Below are 15,335 nucleotides of genomic sequence, written 5' to 3' on the forward strand. Positions count from 1 at the left end.
CTACTCCGCGCCCTGCCGCACCGGCCGCTGCGGCACCGCCGTCCGCGCACTCCGGGTCGTCTTCATCACAGCCGCCCCCGGGGTGGCGTCCCAGCCCGAACTACAAAGGCAAGAACCCCATTTATCGTCCTCCGCGCTCTTCGGGATCGTCCTCGACTGCCTCCTCCGCGCCGTCGACGCCTGCTCCGCCATTTGCTCCGGCGGCGCCATCATCATCAACTACTGCTTCGGCGCCGTGGCGTCCCTCACCTGACCCGTGGACTGGGTTGGTTCAGGCCTGGCCTATGCCGTGGTCGGCACCCTCTCCCTACGGTGCTCCTCCGGCTTACGGCGGCGCGTGGGGGCCGCCCGGTATGCGTCCCCAACTTGGCGCCCCTGGTCTTCTCGGCTCGCGGCCTCCTCCGAACGCCTACACGGCGTATGTTCCTGTGTACCAAACCGCGCCGTCATCAACAGATCCTTCGGCGTACTCCTACGGTGCCCCGCCTGCTTCGCCGTGGGATCACGCGACGCCACCGGCTTCATCTGCTGCTTCGTCCTCTACACCGACGCCACCAACTTGGGACCAAGCCGCCTTCATCGCTGCCATGAACTCGCTTACCACTCAGGATACAGGTACGGAATGGATATTCGATTCTGGTGCTTCCGCGCACATGTCCGCATCTAGCTCTACGCTTTCCTCCATTCATCCTTCCATTTTTCCTTCCATCACAGTAGGAAACGGTTCATCCATGCCTGTTTCATGCACCGGCTCGACCTCTCTCTCTCCAAATCTCTCCTTACGTGAAGTACTTGTTGCGCCTGCACTAATTAAAAATATGATCTCCGTTCGCCATTTTACTATTGATAATCTTGTTTCTGTTGAATTTGATCCTCTGGCTGTCTCTGTGAAGGATCTTCGCAGCAAGGTGCTGATCGCTCGGTTCAATAGCTCTGATGACCTGTACACCGTTCGCGGCGCGCCTCCCTCACCGCAGCTTCATGCCATGGTCGCCTCCGTCTCGCTCTGGCATCGCCGTTTCGGTCATCCCAACAGCGCCACCGCCACCACTCTTCTTCGCGAGTTTCAGCTACCCTACGTTTGGGAGTCACACGACTCCTCTTTATGTCAGTCATGTCAAATGGGCAAACATGTTAGACTGCCCTTTGGCACATCTACTACTATCAGTTCCTTTCCCTTTGAGTTGTTGCACTGTGATATATGGCAATCACCTGTTCCTAGTGTGTCCGGATTTAAGTTTTATCTTGTAATAGTGGATGATTACTCACACTTCATCTGGACCTTCCCACTCCGCTGCAAATCTGATGTTCATACCGTGTTTGTGAATTTCCAACGCTACGTGTACACCCACTTCTCCCTCCCCATTCGCTTTTTGCAATGTGACAACGGCCGTGAATTTGACAATTTTCGCAACCGTGATTTCTTTCTTCGCCATGGCATTCTCCTCCGGTTCTCCTGCCCATATACTTCCCCGCAAAATGGCAAGGTTGAGCGATCTCTTCGCAGTATCAATGATATTCTACGTACTCTCTTGATCCAAGCATCTATGCCGCCCCAATACTGGGTCAAGTCCCTTCGTCATGCCACCTTCTTACTTAACATACGTCCCACCAAAATTTGCCCCCAATTCTCTCCCTACCACTCTCTCTTTCTTACCCCTCCCTCCTACGTAGACCTTCATATATTTGGATGCCTATGTTTCCCTAATCTTTCTGCCACATGCGCTCATAAACTTGCGCCTCGCTCATTGCCGTGTGTTTTTCTCGGGTATTCCGATGATCATCGCGGCTACCGTTGCCTTCATCTTCCTACTAGCCGCATCATTCTCTCTCGCCACATCACATTCGATGAGACCATTTTTCCTTTTGCCGGTCACAACCCACCTGATCTCTCCTCCCCACTGTCCGCACCAAACCGCACGGCACCTAGGCATCCCGCGATCGACGTGCATGCTCTGCATGGGCCTGTTCAAGTCGATCAGCCCCCACCCACCAACACTGACCAGCCCATTATTTCACCCACACCCCTCCCCCCTCTCCTTCCCATGCATCGGACCCACCACCATCACGAATCCCCTTCTTGCATGCTGATGCTCCCGCTCTCAGCCAGTCGCCATCCCCACTTTCCGCTGCCTCTCCCTCTCTCAGCTCTTCTTCTTCCTCCGGTGCAGCTCCACCTATTCCGCCCCGTGCGGTTCCTATTCCTGCTCCCATCAACAAGCACAACATGCGCACCCGTAGTAAAGCTGGCTTCGGTTTTCCTTCCCGCCGACTCAACCTGACCGCTACCACCGACTCGCCCACCATTTCACCTATTCCCTCATCCTACAAAACAGCCCTTCTTGACCCCAACTAGTTTCGTGCCATGCAGGAAGAATATGACGCTCTTATCCTCAATAACACTTGGTCTCTTGTCCCGCGTCCTTCCGGTGCTAATGTCATCTCGGGTAAATGGGTTTTTCGCCACAAATTCCATTCCGATGGCTCTCTATCATGTTACAAAGCTCGTTGGGTTTGTCGCGGGGACTCACAGCAGCCTGGTATTGATTTCGACGAGACCTTCTCTCCGCTTGTCAAACCGAGCACCATACGCACCGTTCTTAGCATCGCTGTTTCTTCCTCTTGGCCCATTCATCAACTCGATGTGAAAAATGCATTTCTTCACGGCTCTCTTGTTGAAACGGTGTACTGTAGACAGCCACTTGGTTTTGCTGACTCATCTTTTCCAGACCATGTCTGTCATTTGCAAAAATCATTGTATGGTTTGAAACAAGCCCCGCGTGCTTGGTTTCATCGGTTTGCTACCTTTCTGCACACCATTGGGTTCCTCCCTTCACGGTCTGACTCATCTCTTGTTATCTTCAAATCTGATGCTCATATTGCGTATCTTCTTCTTTATGTAGATGACATTGTCCTCACTGCCTCCTCCACCTCTTTTCTAGAGCAAGTCATTTCTTCCTTGCGTGCTGAGTTTTGTATGACTGATCTAGGCCACCTCCATCACTTCCTCGGCATCACCGTCTCTCGTTCAACCTCGGGCCTATTTCTTTCCCAACGTCAGTATGCTCTTGACATTCTCTCCAAAGCTGGCATGCTTGATTGCCATCCGACACGCACTCCCGCTGAAACCGGTTCCAAGCTTTCTTCAGACGGTGAGCCTATCTCTAACCCTACCCTCTACCGCAGCCTTACAGGGGCGCTGAAATACATGACTCTCACCCGTCCTGAGCTCGCCTATTCTGTTCAACAAGCTTGCCTCTACATGCATGACCAACGCCTGCCTCATTTCAACCACGTCAAACGCATTCTTCGCTACCTCAAAGGCACGCTTGATCATGGTCTTCTCATCAACCCATCCTCCCCTCATACACTCACAGCGTATTCTGATGCGGACTGGGCTGGTTGTCCAGATACTCGGCGTTCCACTTCCGGTTACTGTGTATATTTGGGTGATAACTTGATTTCTTGGTCATCGAAGCGGCAACTAACCGTCTTCAGGTCCTCCGCGGAAGCTGAATATCGCTCGGTCGCTCACGCCGTTGCTGAGACAGTGTGGCTTCGTCAACTTCTTGGTGAACTACATCGACCTATCCAACAGGCTACCATCGTGTATTGTGATAATGTCTCCGCTGTCTACATGTCATGTAATCCTGTTCAGCATCGTAGGACAAAACACATTGACATTGACATCCATTTTGTAAGAGAGAAGGTAGCATTAGGAGAGGTCAGAGTTCTTCATGTCCCCACCAGCGCGCAGTTTGCGGACATCTTCACCAAGGGGCTCCCCTTTGCGGCCTTCAACGACATCCGATCCAGTCTCAACGTCGTCGACCCCGCCGTTGACACTGCGGGACGGTGTTAGGAGACAGTTTGGTCAGCGCTGGAGTGTTCCACGCTCCAGCCACGATCCCACGACGCCCGCGTCCTGGGCAGGGCTACGGCCCCTATATGTATCTCCTGTACCTGACTGTAATGAATGAGAAAAACTTTCCATCAGTTTTCACTTACGAATTACGGCCTCCTCCGTGGCTGGCCTGGACTGCTGCTCATCCACCTGCCATCGACACCGTGCTCTAGGGCATTGTCGTCGCCACCCTGGTGGCCATGGTCTACACCTTCCTCCTCTGCTTGTGGCTGCACCTTGTAGTGAAGACCCGAGAGTCGATCCATCAGTCAGATACGGCCCATACGTCTCTTCTTGTTCATCTTCTCAATGTTCCCCATTTCGTCTATGCTTCGTCTGGATGTTTATGGTGTGCATTATGTGATCCGAAACAATATAGCGGAACTATAGTTATGGATTAAATGCAATATATTAATAAAAATTACGGTAAAAGTTTTTCTTCTGCTGATTTTTATGATAGAATAAGGTAAAAGGAAAATGGCGAGGCTTGCATCGGATAAGGTGATATTTTCAAAGTCCATGAGTGGTATAGGCTTTAGGGGCATGAGGGATTTCAATGAGGCGCTTCTTGCCAAACAAGCATGAATATTAATTGAGCACCATGAGATTTTGGTGTTGGTGGGGACTTTAAGAGCAAAATATTACCTACCCAGAAGGAGGCCAATATCATAGATGACTTTAGCTGGCGCTGCCATGGGATCCATACTCATATGCTTCGACACTATGGAGATGAAGGTCAGCATCATGGATGTATGTGGCCGCTCGTTGCATCCTCGCTGACTAAATCGCAGTCTTGTGGTGCATTGAGAACATAGTTGACATGCGAACCATCTGTGGTTGGATGGTTAGAGGGACTGTGGTATCCCTAGCCCATCAGGGTTCAAATTCTGGTGCTCGCATTTATTTCACGATTTCCGGCGATGCGCATTCAGTGGGAGGAGACGTTCCCGTCGACGACGAGGTGCCTACGGTGACTTCGTAAATTTCAAGATGAGATGCCGACTCAGTCTTTCGGAAGTGCTCATAGGGGTAGGGTATGCGTGTGTGCATTCATATAGGTGAGTGTATGCGCGTGTATATGAGCGCTTACGTCTGTACTGTATTAAAAAAAGAACATAGTTGACATTCTTTAATATGTAGCGAAGCCTAGACTATCGGCGTGTGATTTTTTAATTACATTGCAACACACAGGCAATTTTCCTAGTCTCTACTCTCTATCTCTACTACTTAAAAAGACTGTAAGATTTAATGTTTCACCACTTTTCTTCTCACTACCCCCTCGTCCAACATTCATTGTATGAAAATCAATCATCTTAATTACTTACCTTCTGAACCAATTTCAGTTTATTTTAATTATCAAACTTCTCATCGAAATATAAGGTAAATCACAGACATGATTTGATAAACATTTATCTACACAATCGCATTAATATGGTCAATTAAATCACAAGCTAATGCACTAAAATATTTACATTTCATTGCAACACACATGCGAATATATACTTAAAAGGAACTGCTTCATCCAACCTCCCATGTAAGCTACGTTCACCTTCCATCGCTTTTTCATCCTTCCTGATATTCATTGATAACGGTTTTTAATGTCATCGGTCAAATCAGATTAACATATGGTAATGTGATAATTCACGAGAAGGAATCAACCGTGTTAATAATTATTTGGTAACACAATTAATTTAAGTTCATGGGAAGGAATGAATCACGATCAATAATTATTTGGTAACATAATAAATTCAACGAAAGAACTCAATCACAATCCGTCATCATTTCTGTCTCCGTTGCAATGTACCGGAAATTTCCTAGTCTGGTAAAAGAAAAGAATGAACGGTATATTAGGCAGGCAGCAGCGCGGCTTGCAGGTAGATGGTGGGTTAGAGGATAGAACGCGACGACACAGCGCACAGGATCCAGACCAGAGGGGCACATAAGTTTTCTCCATGGTACATTAATTTAGATACTTTATTTAAGTTTGCATGGTACTTAAGTTTTCTCCATCCTGCGCCACTGATAAGAACCACATGCTCCCTCACAGATGCAATGAATCATATGTAGCCATTATTTATTTATTAGAACATTATTACAGTGCCAAAAGGGTAAAGGAAAGTGTAAAAGAGCCTACATATGGACCTAGCCAAACCGTGTTATAAAAAGGTAGATGCAGTAGCATAGAGAAAACATGAGAGTACCACCTATAGTTGTTGCATAGTTGAAGAGAGTAATGAATAGAGACAAAGCAGGCTGATTACCATGTTGTTGATCTGGCCATTCGATGAGAGCCAAATAGCATACCATGGGATTGAGAGACGCGGGGAACTTATTGTGTGCTTTTTGGTGTGGCCATTCTCCTCCTTAGACATTGTTCTTCTATGCTAGGCTGAGTATAACCTTTGGTTAGATGTTCATGTTGGGCTAAGTCCCTCCATATGGAGGTGTGTTGGCAGCCCAACATTAGCCCACACAAGTCCAACACATATGAACCATTGATCTGTTCTGCATCCAACGGTTGTGAGTATTTCCTGATGAAGGGAGCAAGGAGAAAACCCTAGCCACTCCACCCCTGCTGGTGGTGGCTGCCATTCGTGAGAGCGAGAGTGAGAGCACACAAGAGAAAACACAACCTGAGAGAGAGGAAGAAGAAGAAGCAGAGGTTATGTCCAGATTTGCTGCATCTGAATAGACAGTGTTCAAGCTGGTGGTTGGAGGCTCAAATGTGCTTGGATCGGCCCCAAACTTGGTGATCTCGTTCCTTACTTTGAGTACTTCGATATGGTTAGCTGGGTTGAGGATTGGGTCAGTGGAGCATCAGATTTGAGAGTGGTTTTGTCAACTCTGACTGCTGCAGTTTCAGAACAGACTAGTTTTGGGAGACGAACAGTTTGGATAGGCAAATGATGTCCGATTGAGCTGAAATTTGGAGGGGATGTCAAGAACTCATGTGTCTACTTGTCTGCCAAATTTAGTGATGTTTGGTTCAGTGGTTTAAGAGCAGTTTGCAAAATATTGAAGGGTACAGAAGCTGTGTAAACTCTGTTTTGCTGAAATCTTTCTTCTTGTGGTTGTTGTTGCTGTTGCCGGTTGGCAACGTGGAGAGTGTGTTGTAAATCTCTCTAGAGGTTCTAGAGCAGACTTTGTACTCATCATTCTCATAGTGAAATTGCATGGACCGGTCGGTCCACAGCCGTGGTTTTTTACTCCTCAAGTTGAGGAGGTTTTTCCACGTTAAATCCTGTGTCACATGTGCATGTTGTTTGTGTTATTCCGTTGCTTACTTGTTGGTTGAAGATGTCCTCAAAGTTCATCAAAAGTGCAGGGGCTGTGTAGTGTGCATATTTGCCGTGTCGGTGAATTTGTGCAGCGCATTGTTGCTGTTCAGCCCCAACAACGTGGTATCAGAGCCTTGGTTTGTTTGTGCAAATTGTTGAGTTTCTTGTGGTGAAAGATGGAAGTGAATACCAGCAGGATGATATCTTTGAATGGTACAAATTATCAAGCATGGAAGGGCAAGATGGAGGACTTGTTGTATGTGAAAGAATACTAGAAGCCAGTATTCTCCACTGAGATGCCAGAGGGCATTGAGGAAGGTCAGTGGAAGGTATTTCATCGCCAAGCTTGTGGGTTCATCCGGCAATGGGTCGATGACAATGTTTTGAACCATATCATTGATGAGACACATGCACGCACCTTATGGCAGAAATTGGAAGAGTTGTTTGCCCGGAAAGAAGGTACAAACAAGATGTTCTTGATCAAACAATTGATATGCTTGAGGTACAAAGAGGGCATTCTAATTGCAGATCATGTGAATACATTCCAAGGCATTATAAATCAGCTTTCTTCAATGGGAATAATATTTGAAGATGAAGTGAGAGCTTTGCTGCTACTAGGCTCATTACCGGACAGCTGGGAGACCTTTATGGTCACGGTTTGCAATTCAGCACCTAATGAAGTTGTCACTTGGAATCTTGTGAAAACCAGGATACTAAATGAAGAGTCTGGAAAGGTGGCTGAAGCTAGTTCTTCCTCACATTCAGAGGTGCTAGTCACTCAGTCCAGGGGGAGAAGCAAGAGCAGAGGTCCAGGTAAAGGGGTAGAAAGAGGTAGGAGCAAATCAAAAAGTAAGTATGCTGATTATGAGTGACATCACTGCCATCAGAAGGGCCACATTAAGTGGCAATATGACAAGTGTAAGAAAGACAAAAAGAAAAAGAAGAAACAAGATCAGAAGCAAGTTGACAGTGATAGTGACACAGAGGGCAACCGAGTTACTGCAGTAGAAGAGGACATCATGCTTGTTATGCATGAAGAAAATGAGGGCAGGTTTGGTTCCACTGTTGAGGAGAAGATCACTGTTGTTTCTGATGAAACCGTCAACCTTGTGGATGGTGACGAGATGATTTGGATACCGGACAGCGGTGCTACCATTCATGCTACATCTCGCAGAGAACTTTTCACAAACTATATATCAGGTGATTTTGGTGTTGTGAAGATGGGGAACAATGATAGAGCAGCCATCATTGTAAAAGGAGATATGCATTTGGAGACCGCAAATGGTACAAGGTTAGTCCTCAAATCTGTGAGGCATGTCGAGGCACTTCGTCTCAATATTATCTCGGTTGGTTTGCTTGATGGAGATGATTACTTGAGCAGTTTTGAAAAAGGGCAGTACAAGCTCACCAAAGGCAACATAATTGTTGCAAGAGGTAAAATGGTCTCAGTGTTGTATCATGTTCATGCTAAGCTCTTTAGTGCTTCTGTCAATGCACTAGAGAAGGATAATCATTGTGCTCTATGGCACAAGAGACTTGGGCACATGAGTGAGAAGGGGATGAAAGTGCTAGTGAAGAAAAAATTGTTGAAGAGTGTGAAAGGAGTTCACATCAAGAAATGTTCAGATTGTCTAGCAGGGAAGCAACACCGAGTTGCCTTCAAGACTCTACCTCCTCACAAGAAGGCCGAGAAGCTGGACTTGATACATTCCGATGTTTGCAAAATGTTGGTAAGATCTCTTGGTGGTGCTAAGTACTTTGTGACTTTTATTGATGACTTCTCCGGGAAAGTTTGGGCCTTCACTTTGAGGACCAAAGATCAAGTACTAGGTGTACTCAAGCAATTCCAAGCCTCGGTTGAGAGAGAAACTGAGAAGAAGATCAAGTGCATCCGCACTGATAATGGAGAAGAGTACATTGCGCCATTTGATGCATATTGCAAGCAGCAAGGTGTTAGGCATCAATTTACTCCCTCGAAGACACCACAGCTGAATGGTCTTGCTGAGAGGATGAACAGGACAATTGTGGAGAGAGTTAGAGGCTTGTTGTCAATTGCAAAGCTACGCAAACACTTTTGGGGTGAGGCTTTGATGGCTGCAGTTTATCTTATTAATCTCTCACCAAGTTATCCTTTGCAGGGAGATGTTCCTAACAGGTTCTGGTGTGACAAGGACGTCTCATATGACCACCTGAAGGTTTTTGGGTGCAAGGCCTTTGTTCATATTCCTCAAGATGAAAAGTCAAAACTTGATTCGAAGACACGGCAGTGTATCTTTCTTGGCTATGGTGGTGATGAGTTTGGCTACAAGCTGTTTGACCCTAAGCAAGGAAAGTTGTGAGAAGCCGTGATGTTGTGTTTGTTGAAGACCAAACAATTGAGGATATTGTGAAGACAAAGGGGCAGGTTCCTCCTCAGCAGCAGCAAGACATGATTGATTCTGACCCAGTTCCTGCAGCTCCAGCTCCCGTGCAAGTTGAAGCAGATGCAGAAGATGTACAAGATGATGTACATGGTGGTGCACGTGAAGAAGATGATCCCCAGCAGCAGCAACAAGAGTACGATGCTAAAGTTGATGATCCGGATCAGCAGGAAGCACCAGCACCAGAAAGTCCACCAGCTGCTCCACTCAGAAGATCCAACAGGGGTCGAATTCCTTCCAGCAGGTATCCCTCAGATCAATACGTGGTGTTATTATCTGACGGTTCAGAACCTGAATGCTTTGCAGACTCAATGGAAGATGAGCACAAGAAGGAGTGGAAAAATGCTATGCAAGAAGATATGGATTCCTTGCATAAGAATCATACTTATGAGTTGGTGAAGTTGCCCGAGGGCAAGAAAATTTTGAAGAACAAGTGGGTCTACAGAATCAAGTAAGAAGAGCACACATTACATCCAAGGTACAAGGCCAGGCTAGTTGTAAAAGGATTCAGCCAGAGAAAAGGCATTGACTATGATGAGATCTTTTCTCCGGTTGTGAAGATGACATCCATAAGAGTAATCCTTGGCATGGCAACAAGTCTCGACTTGGAGGTTGAGCAAATAGATGTGAAGACTGCATTCCTTCATGGTGAGTTGGAGGAAGAAATATACATGGAGCAACCTGAGGGGTTTCTTGTGAAAGGCAAAGAAGACTATGTGTGCAAGCTGAAGAAAAGTCTCTATGGCCTGAAACAAGCACCAAGACAATGGTGCATGAAGTTTGAAACTATCATGGGGGAGCAAGGCTACAAGAAGTGTACCTCAGACCATTGTGTGTTTATCCAAAGGTTCTCAGGTGATGATTTCATCATATTATTTCTCTATGTTGATGATATCCTGATTGTTGGCAAGAATGTCTTTAGGATTGCTAAGTTGAAGAAGGAGTTGAGCAAATATTTTGCTATGAAAGACTTAGGTCCAGCAAAGAACATTCTTGGGATGAGAATTGAGCGAGACAGAAATTGTAACAAGTTGTACTTGTCTCAAGAGAAATATATTGAGAAGGTACTTCAGAAGTTCAGGATGGAAAATGCTAAAGTTGTGAGTTGTCCACTAGCAGCCCATTTCAGGTTGAGCAGAAAGCAATGTCCTACCACTGATGAGAAGAAAAAGAAAATGCATCATGTTCCTTATGCTTCAGCGGTAGGGAGTTTGATGTATGCTATGGTGTGTGCAAGGCCTGACATTGCTCATGCGGTTAGTACTGTGAGCAGATTTATGTCCAATCTAGGAAGACCTCATTGGAAAGCGTGAAGTGAATTTGGAGATACACTACTAGGAAAAGGGCTATAGATGAAATTGACACTAATGGCGCACCACAGAAGTGGTGCGCCACTACTATATACTAATGGCGCACCATGTGGTGATGCGCCATTAGTGTGGAAGACACTAATGGCGCACCAGGCACAAGGTGCGCCACAAGTAACATTTTTTTTTCATTTTTCCAAACATACTAATGGCGCATCCTGGTAAAGTGCGCCATTAGTAGTTCTAACTAGTAATGGCGCACCAGCCATGGAGTGCGCCACTACTGTATTTTTTTATTCTTTTTTTTGCAAAACTACTAATGGCGCACCGTTGCAAAGTGCGTCATTACTAGTTTAAACTAGTAATGACGCACTATGCCACCGTACGCCATTAGTATATATATATATATATATTACTTTTTTTGCAAAACTGCTAATGGCGCATGGCCAGCAGGTGCGCCATTAGTATGTTGGGTAACTAATGGCGCATGGTTGTATGGTGCGCCATTAGTAACCTGGGACCAGCTCCACCCCGCCGACGACCCACCGCACCCTCCCCCCCGCTCCACCGCCGCCGACGACCCCCCGCACCCCCCCCCCCCTCCCCGCCCCGAGCACCCCGCCCCCCGCTCCACCGCCGCCGACGACCCCCGCCCTCCCCCCCGCTCCACCGCCGCCGACGACCCCCGCCCCTCCCCCGCTCCACCGCCGCCGACGACCCCCACCGCCCACCCTCCCCCGCTCCACCGCCGCCGCCGACCCCCCGCACCCTCCCCCGCTCCACCGTCGTCGCCGACCCCCGGCACCCTCCCCCGCTCCACCGTCACAAATGAATGCAACTAAAAATCCAAAAAAACCAAATTTGTTTATATTTTCAAATAACAAATTTGATGATATTTTTAAAAAATTATTACTGTTTTTATAAAAAAAATATTACTATTTCATATTCATATGCATTTTCTAAAAAATTATTAGATGCAAAATAATAATAATAATAATAAATTACTTATGCAAAAAAAGTTACTTATGGCGCACCTCTGGGTGGTTCGCCATTGCTATCAAAAAAAGATTACTTATGGCGCACCGCTCTGGGGTGCGCCATTGCTAATTCGACCGATCCCTTCGTCCCTCCCTCGCCAGATTCACTTCGATCCCCCCTCGCCACACCCTCACGCGCGCCCCCTCCTTCCGCCGCCCGGCCGACGCCATAGCCGCGCCACCGTGCTCGCCCTCTCGCCCTCTCCCCCGCTCGCCTTCTCCGCCAGATCCCGAGCCTCGTCGTCGTGTTAGCCGCGGCCATCGTCGTCCCCGCACCTCGGCGGCAAGTCCACGAGCTCCGCTTCGTCCTCCCCGACCCCGGCCTCGAGCTCGTCTCCGCTGCATCGCCCTCGTCTTCCCCCTCGGGCACCGCCACCCTTGCTGCTAAAAAGCTCTCGCCGGCCTCCTTGTGCCACCCGGTGAGCTTCCCCTCTCCCCCTGCTGCTCTCCTCTTCCACCTGGTGCACCGTCGAGGTTTCCAATTGAAACATGTTCAACAATTGAAACAAGTTCAGAAATGTACAGTCTTAGCTAAAGTAATTCAGATGTTTGGGCTTGAACTTGGAGTAGAAAATCTACTATAAATTCAGATGGTTACTGGATTCAGTTTGAGTTTGCTATTGTACATTGTTATTCACAGTAATCTTCAGTTTTTCCTCTTCAGTTTGCTACTGCATTCGAGCAAGATCTATAGACTTCCTTGCAGATTAACTGAAGCAAGATCTATAGACTTTTCTTAAACTTGTAAATGCATGCCTTATTACTGTCCTAGTAGATTGCATTGACTGTTCCAACCAAGGTAGTATGGGTGACATTTGTACCTAAGTCTGCTTTGAAATATTCAGCTAACAACTAAGTTTGATAATTGGTGGTGTCTGGCTAGCTAGTACCCCAAATAACTATTCTGCTCTTAGTTCCAAGTTACTGAAGTTGCGCTGTTTATTTAAATATAAACAACAGAAACTAGCAGAATTTGAAATTCAAGTGCTCCTGAAGTGTTCCAGGATTCTGGTTTTTTGACTTGGGGATCTGTTGTTTCTAAATAAACCAGCAGAAATCAAATGCCATTGTTATTCATTAAAAAAAACTAATTATTACTGAACAAGAGGAAACAAAATTTTATGTTATGTTTCATGAACTAAATATTCCTACCTTTGAAAATATTCAGCTCAGCTTGGAGTATTACATTGTAAATCACAGTGATATTTTGTTGTAAGGGAAAAGTATATTTAGATCGCATCAATTTGTAGTTTGTGTTTTTATTTGTTCCTGATTGGAGGTTGTGGCTTTGGCATTGTTCTGCTCCTTACATCTATCACTATCGTATATGTCAAACTTGAGATCAAGCAAATAACTATTCTGAATACTCCTGTTTACTTCATGCTGAGAACTTCAGCTTTTTCAAGTTGCTGAACTATATGTTCATTGGTACTACTTGTGATGCTGCTCCTGTACTACTTGGGAATTTTGTCAACTTGTGATGCTGCTGCTGTACCCCGAGAGACCCTTGAGTTTGCCGGAATGTCGATTAACTTCCGTTCCGGCAAATTCGGGTACTCCATATGTCCTATTTTTAGCAAAGGTCATGCCGAAATTTTCCATGAATTTTAGCATGACTTTGCTAAAAATAGGACATATGGGGTACTTGCGACTAATGCATGGGCTGGGGTATCTTAGTACTTAGTTAAGTAGGATCAACTGCCCCGCCATTCTTGCTACATTAAACCATAGGTGGCAATAGAGCCAAGTGATTAGGCCCAACTTAGAATTCTCGTTAGCATTGATAAACCCTAGATGATAAACCCAACATAGGTGGCAATAGAGCCAAGTGATTAGTGCCAAGGGATTAGGCCCAACCTAGGGTGCCTCGGCATCGATAAACCCTAAATGATGAAAACTTAACTTGGCTTCTATAGGGTGCCTCAGTGTTGATGAGAACCTAAATGATGTACGCTTAGGCTTTTAGGGTGCCTCGGCGTCGACAAAACCTAAATGATGAAAGCTTAGGCTTTTAGGGTGCCTCGAGGTCGACAAACCCTAAATGATAAAACCTTGGCTTTTAGGGTGCCTTGGTGTCGATATGAACCTAAATGATGAAAGCTTAGGCTTTTAGGGTGCCTCAGCGTCGACAAACGCTAAATGATAAAAGCTTAGCTTTTAGGATGCCTCGGTGTCGACAAACCCTAAATGATGTAGTTTTAAATTATGAACGTAGGATATGTCGTCATCATCATCGGACGACGAAAGTCTCCCGGGGGAGTGCTACTGGTGCCACGACGATCGAGGTCTGTGCGACATGCCTCACCTGGACGATGATCGGCGCTTCAGCATTAAGCTCGAGGAGACCTTCGAAGTTGAAACGGTACACAACGACGACAAGTGTTATTTTCATAATTAAGCATGACTTCAACTATTTCAATGTGTAATTTTCATCTTTTACAATTCGAGTATAGCTTATCCCATGCCATGCAAGACGCTATGTCTTGGAGAGGATGGATTTTGAAGACCATGAAATTTCTGAAACAAAGAAAATTCACCTAAGGAGTCATCACGATGTGGACTTTGAAGTAAATCTATATAATTTTGAGAGCGTAACCCATTTTGGTTGCAAAAATTGGGAAGCATTTTGCAAGATGTATGGTTTTGATGAGGGTATGCTTATCACCATGGATCATGGTAATCCTGACATCGACCAAGACAATATGGACATTTGGGTCCTTGTTGATACGCCTCCAGTTCTACCGCTATGTGAGTTTCTCAAACATAGTTATTAGCTATATATTGTTTATTTCAAAATAGTTGACAGCTTATTTTTATTGTTCAAAGAATGTGCGGGAGATGGTAGACAAAACCCACTACACTGATGGCTCCGAATTAACAACTTACAATGAGAAAAATCATCTGGTCGGATTTTGTACTGACATTGAGAATTACAATATCCACAATCAAACTCCTCAACATTATGGTAAATACGTGCCACTAGTGCATGTGTTCAACTACGGTAACTACCATGGAGATACCCTGGTAAGATTTTTACTATTACGACATCCGTGCATCTTTTGCATACTTCTAAAACTAGTACATCATTGCTAACTATGAAGTTATTACTATGTTTTTCAACAGATAATCCCAGAGAATTGTGTGCCTCATTTGATGTATAAGAAAGGTAGTCTTAATGTTTTGAACATACAGCCAGGTCATCCTACGAATCTCAACTGTCCATATGAGATTTCTAAAAGAAGTGGAGACATGAAAATCAAAGAATGGAAAAAATGTATGGACAATCGTAAGGAGGTTGTTGGAAGCAAAAGAAAGCGAAGCGCAAGAATTGGAGACAAGATGTTCTCCATTCTCCATAATGGAGAGTCAAGGTCTATATTGTTTTATGC

This window comes from Triticum urartu, chromosome 7 (genome assembly GCF_003073215.2).
Source record: "Triticum urartu cultivar G1812 chromosome 7, Tu2.1, whole genome shotgun sequence".
NCBI classification, from domain to species: Eukaryota; Viridiplantae; Streptophyta; class Magnoliopsida; order Poales; family Poaceae; genus Triticum; species Triticum urartu.